Here is a 6,603-nt window from a genome sequence, read left to right on the forward strand (position 1 = left end):
ACTGTTTATATTAAGGCCACAGATGAAAATAATTCTGTGACCGTAACTAGAGCGACCTGTTTATTTTGCTTCAGAGCATAGCCCACCGTGCCACTGTACGTGGTCAGTCAGGGTGTGTCTGTGAGCTGAGGGTCACTGCAAGGACGTCCTGTGTTTATACACAAGAGGAGCATGTTACCCTCCTCTTTAAATTGGTTGTGATGTAACAATTACTGCTATGATTTCATTGAAACCTTTGGACCTCCGTGAGCTCTTAGAGATCCCAGGATTGACTATTTTCCCGTAATTTCAGTCAAAACAGAAGATGTGTGTGGGGCTCATCAGCTTCTTTGCTGTGTCTACTGTCCACCTCAATAAAGAAACAAGTCACTACTAGTATTATGAGATTATTTCTGGAATAAATTCCCACTCCAAGTTCCAGACCACTGTGAATCTGTATATTTACACATACACAACCAGTCAAAATTTTGGAACAATTAAGATTTCTTTTAATGAAAGATGTTTCTTATGCTCAGCAAGTGTGCATTTATTTGGTCAAAATACTCCAAAAACAGTAAAGCTTTTAAATGTTATTCAAATTTAAAATAGTCGTTTTCTATGTTAATATATTGTAAAATGTTATTTATTCTTGTGATTATTGTAGAAATGTTTGGGGTGAGTAAGATTAAAAATATTTTTTTTATTATTTTATTCAGCAATAAGGATACATTAAATTGATCAAAGTGACAGTAAAGACATCTATAAGATTTCTATTTCAAACAAATGCCATTCTTTTGAACTTTCATCGAAAATCCATTGAAAATTGTTTCCATGAAAATATTAAGCAGCAAAATGTTTTCAACATTGATAATAATAATAAAAAAATTGTCTTGAGCAGCAAATCAGCACATAAAAATGTTAAGCAAAACTCTTTTCAACATTGATAATAAAAAACATTATTAATAATTGATCACCATTAATAACTGAGCACTAAATTAGTATTAAATTAGTAGTCTAATATATTGTGTATATTTCATTATTTGTTTTTAATCTTCTTTTTTTATTCTTCTTCTTTTTTTTTTTGTATATTTCATTATTTGTATTTAATTTTTTCTTATTTTTTTGCACAGTCTAAAAAGAGTATGCCAGACTTACATTTCACTGCTTGTTGTATGCCATATAACTTGTACGTGACAAATAAAATCTTGAATCTTGAATCTAAATACAAATATTATGGACATATTATGTATTTGAGAGTCGATATATGTATACTGATATATTATGCCCTCCAGTATTTTAAGCTGATTTAATATGTACATGTGCTTTATGCTAATATTAAATGACATTATTCATCTAGCGGACACATAATTTTTTTCGTGATTTACAGAACATTTTACGATTCCTTTCATTCCTGTATTAAAATACCCAGAGTTAAGTGCCCCAGGGCACAACTTCTGGGGTTTGAATTTGGGTTCTCGACCATTTCGTCATCTGCTGTATTTTATTGGGGGACTGTAGCTTTCTGTGTGTGTGACTGTGAAATCTCTTGCACTTTAATTACCATCCGGACATCAGTCAGAGGAGATCCCCAAACCCCACAGGCTCAAACTCTGCCTGGACAGCATGAGTGTGTGTGTGTGTGTGTGTGTGTGTGTGTGTGTGTGTGTGTGTGTGTGTGTGTGTGCGTGTGCGTGTGCGTGTGCGTGTGTGTGTGTGTGTGTGTTCTGGAGAGAGTGGGTGTGTGTGCCACCCACGGGAAGATGGGTGGAAGTGTGATGTGGTCATACACCCTCAAAATGCTAGATTAGAGATTCTAATCTAAATTGGTGGTCTAATTGAGGTGTATACTTTTGATAAATGATATACACTACCAGTCAGAAGTTTGGAATAATTATGATTTGTTTTTAAATTTGTTTTTAAAATTAAAAGTATCTCATCAAGTCTGCATTAATTTGACTAAAAACACAACAAATTCTGAAATATTATTACAATATAAAATAACTCTCTTGTTTTATCAGAAAACATTTCAAAATGTAATTTCCTGCGATGCAATATTAGAATAAATATATCAGCATATTAGCATGATTTGTGAAAGGATCATGTGATACTGAAGACTGGAGTAATGATGCTTAAAAAATTCAGCTTTGATCACAGGAATAAATTACATTTTACAATACATTAAAATAGAAAACATTTATTTTCATTTGTAAAAATATTTCACAATATTACTGCTTTAACTGTATCTTTGATCAAATAAATGCAGCCTTGGTGAGCAAAGGAGACTTTTGACTTTTGTATTACTTCATTGTTTATTTATCTATTATTCATAACTAACCAGTTACATTTTTGTCTGATTTCATGAATATCAATGAGAACGGACCGAAAGCCAGCTTTTATGAAGACATGAAAGTAGCTGTTTCTAGTAAATATGTATTAGGAATAAACATTTAATCATATGTTTTAAAGATATATACTGGAAGAACATATTGAATAAAATGATTTTTAGAAAATATTGTAATACAAAACAATTGTTCATTTGGAACATTTCACTTTTGGTATGGATCTGTGCCATTGCTACTGTAAATAAATTAACCTGTTAAATAAATGCATTTGCTGTATATACAGTCCTTAGTGTTTTTTAGTGAGTGAGCTTCAGTTTACAGATGAAGGCTATAAAGACTTGCTTTCAACAAAGTGGAGCAAAGCTATAAATAACCCTTTGATTCAGATTCTTTTCATAAGTAATCTTTGAACATTTGAACAGTTAAACAGCATACTTTCTTGTGGAAAGAGATTGTGTTTTTATGGTCTGCACAGCAGATGAAGTATAGATTAAGCATTTTAGCGTAGTTAAAAGGCTTTGAGTTCAACACAGTAGAATGATAAAGTTTTATGGCATTGGTATTAATTAAGCTGATGTATAAATGTCTTACTGAGGCCTTTACTCAGGTTTAGTTGTTGTATGAGGTAGTCATGGTTTTTTTTTTTTTTTTTTTTGTCAAACTGTTATTCACTGAGCATGAATTATGAATATGTTTACTAACACCATATCTCAAAAGAAATACCATGAGCCTGGAGCCTGTGGTTCTAATGAGTTAAAAATGAAGATTATTCAAGCTTCCTCATCCAGAAAATGGATTAAAAGGGAGGCTGTTGGTTTATAATCTGCCACATGCATTTTTGGACTGTTACAAAATGTCTTTAGTTTCACCTTGGATGAAGAAACCCATAACCTCATAAAAAATATTATTGTCATTATTGTCATAATTAGGCAATAAGTTACAAAAAGCCATGCTTTACATAGTGAAAAAAAGTATATAAAATAAGTGTGCTTAAATATGCACTTATAGTGTATTCAATCCTTAAAAGAATGTTTCTTAAAAACTGTACATGCAGATAATTTTAGTTTTTAATAAAATTATGTACTCTTAAGTGCCTTAAGTGAAGGCTTTTCATTACTGTTTCTTAACACACATATGTAGTTTTTTTTGGTTAATTTTAAAATTATGTATTATTGATTCACTATGAAGTGCTTTAAAGAAGTACACTTATTTTGATGTGTTGACTAACATACTAAAGCACATGGAAAGTACTTGATTGTAATTCTAACTGTATATCATTTGATATTACATTTAAAGTTAATAATATTAATATTAAATGTAATAAATTGCGATATAAAGATGTACTTAAGTCTTACTTAAGTGGGTCAGAAAACGTTCAACTGCATTTAATAAACAGGGTTGGGAAGGTTACTTTTAAAATGTTTTTTTACTACAGATTACAAAATAGATGCTTTAAAATGTATTTTGTAATATATTTCATTAGATTACTCAAGTTTAGTAACTTAATCTAAATACTTTGGAATACTTAAGGTGAGGGGCATATTAATTTTGATATCTTGTTTCTCTGTTAACCACCTCTAAATAAAAATGGGTGCATTTAAATCAATTATCATTTCTAAAGCTAAAATTATAATGTTTTAAATATATCATTTTGAACATTGACATTTGAAATAATGGGGCGGGGGGTTATGTTTATATATGTTTAATTATGTTTAAATATGAAACTAAAAATGCTGAGTTAATGAATGAGTCATGGAATCATTTGATTCGTTCAAAAAGACTGATTCATTAAGGAATGAAGCAAGTGATTTTATTAATGTAAATGAATCATTCTCTCTGCCGATTGGTTCAAAACACAGAAGGCAGTGGTTAACACAAAGCCTACATATTTTTCACAAGTTGTTATAAACATAAATAAACAGCACATAATACAGCATATGCCTCTGAAGACACTTCCTTTTTTAAAACAATTTTAACATATTGTGCCAAAGGTCTAGATTTAGTCCCTTCCATGTCAACTAATGTTCATCTTTGGTGTCAAAGCTGCTTGTATATTGAATAACTGGAATTCTGATTTGGCCAGTCAGGACTAGTTCTATTTTCATGTGGAAATATCATTTGACAGCCCATCTTTCATGAATGTAGGCCCTTGCCTCTTTGATCTGAGAATCAGTGGCAGTGAAGGAAGTGCAGAGGTGTGCTGGCAGTGATGCCTATCTGGGCCTGTTTGTGACTGTGAGTGAGGGAATGTGTTTTTCTTTTAGTTATATTGTGGGAGCTGTTGAGCTCTGTCTGACAGAAGCCCTGATAGCTGTTTCTCACTAAGCCTGATAACAAGGCCCTGTTGGGCCGGGACTAAATGCACAGCACTGATGAACAAAAGACAGGAGCTTTAGTCAGGGGGCCACAAACTGCTGACTCTCAGCGCCAGCTAATGCAGTCCATCCATCGCTTTTTTTCTCCACTGCATTCTCGTTCACTTTTGACACCAACATGCCCCCCAACAAAGAATCCCAAATTCACACCCTCTGTGTCTACTTCCGAGCGACCCCCTCCTGTATCGGTTTGCCCTCTCTTCCCAACTCAGTGAGCGTCTCCGCTTCATGCTCTCTGGAAGTGATCTGCTCACAGCACTGGCCCGAGGTCTGACCCGTATCAGTGGTGCGTGGGATGCGTGTATCTTGTCTTCTGCCATGTGTGAGTGTCTGCGAGGGATCTTCCGTGTCGCCTGGACACCCTCTTCAGACGCAGGTGGGTTTGCTGACATAACACCCCTCGTGAAAAAGAAGTGTGCTTAACTGTACTGAATGTGCACAAGTAGTGTGTTTCGACTCTTAACCTATTTTTAAAACTGCACTTGTAGGTAATATAATATCTGCAAGTGCAAATAAAAGACCGTTTAAGAGCACTTAAAGAAAAACACTTAAGTACACTTACTATTAAGTACATTTTAAATCATTATATTTTAATAATCTTTTGTTGTGCTTATTTCAATGTGTTGACTAATATACTAAAGCACATGTAAAGTACTCGATTCTAATTGAACTATAGTGTGTTATTTGATATTACATTAAAAGTTAATATATTTTAAATGTCCTAGTATAAGTGACTTTATCATTACAAATGTTTAATTATATAGATTTTAAATACATGACATACAAGTTTCAACAGAAATTACATTCATTTATATTTTAGTTTCCTATGAACGCTTGTCAGTACATTTGGCAGTATGCTTTAACCATATTTCAAAGACAATAGAACTATTTATGAAATTACATTTAAAGTTGTACTTAAGTCATACTTAAAAAAAGAATCAAAAAGAACTTGTGTGTGTATATTAACTAATTGCAGTTAATATACATTTAAACTATACACTTGTATAATTGTAAATAACATTTAATTAAGTATCAAAAACATTGCATTCAGTTCACAATTAAGCATTTTCTTTTTAAAGTATATTATGTGCAGAATTGTACTTTTTTTTTTGCATGTCATATATTCGCCATGATAAGAGTCAATTCAGTTACTGTGTGAAGGATCATTAGTTCAGTGTTATTTTGTTACTTACATAACTTTTAATGCGCTTGTAAATGAACATGAGATTTAGAGTAGATACAGGTGTCATTACTGTTTTAATGGTGTTTTGTTTGAGAAATGAGGTTTGAAGCGTGTGTTGTAGGTGTCATTAGTGTATAACATGCATTAATTATAGCAAACTTATTCTATAGACTGGAAGTTGAAAACTGTGGTTATATAAGTTTCATGTCTCTTATAAGCTCACTTAAGTGGATCCAGTGTTATACTGTTAGATCTGGATCAGAAGTTGCTTTGGTGGCATTTTCAGACTTCTCCTTAAATCAGACCAGTTCCTCTTTTTGTCTCATTAGAACACATTTTCATTTAACATGCAAGCAAGTGCATGTCTGGAAACATTACATTCAGTTCACAGTTAAGTACATTATCTGCATAATAAGTTCTCTTTTTAAAAGTGTGCTAAAGTGCATTTCTTTTACAAGTGTGGTCGAGCTCAAACACCTTAACGTCACTAATTATAACCTGGTTACACAATGACAAGAAAATCAACAGAAAATAAAGAGCTGAAGCTAGCTAATTAGCTTATTAATTAGTTAAGCTAAAGTTAATTTAATTTTGAAACTGGTTAAATTATTATACTATTTTTTTGTAATTACATCAAAATAGGATGTTTTTGAAAATGACAATCCAATAATTAACACAAAACATCTAATACTTACTGATGTTTGGGTTGTTTTCCTGCTAAAAA

Source organism: Cyprinus carpio, chromosome A18, assembly GCF_018340385.1.
Source record: "Cyprinus carpio isolate SPL01 chromosome A18, ASM1834038v1, whole genome shotgun sequence".
NCBI lineage: Eukaryota > Metazoa > Chordata > Actinopteri > Cypriniformes > Cyprinidae > Cyprinus > Cyprinus carpio.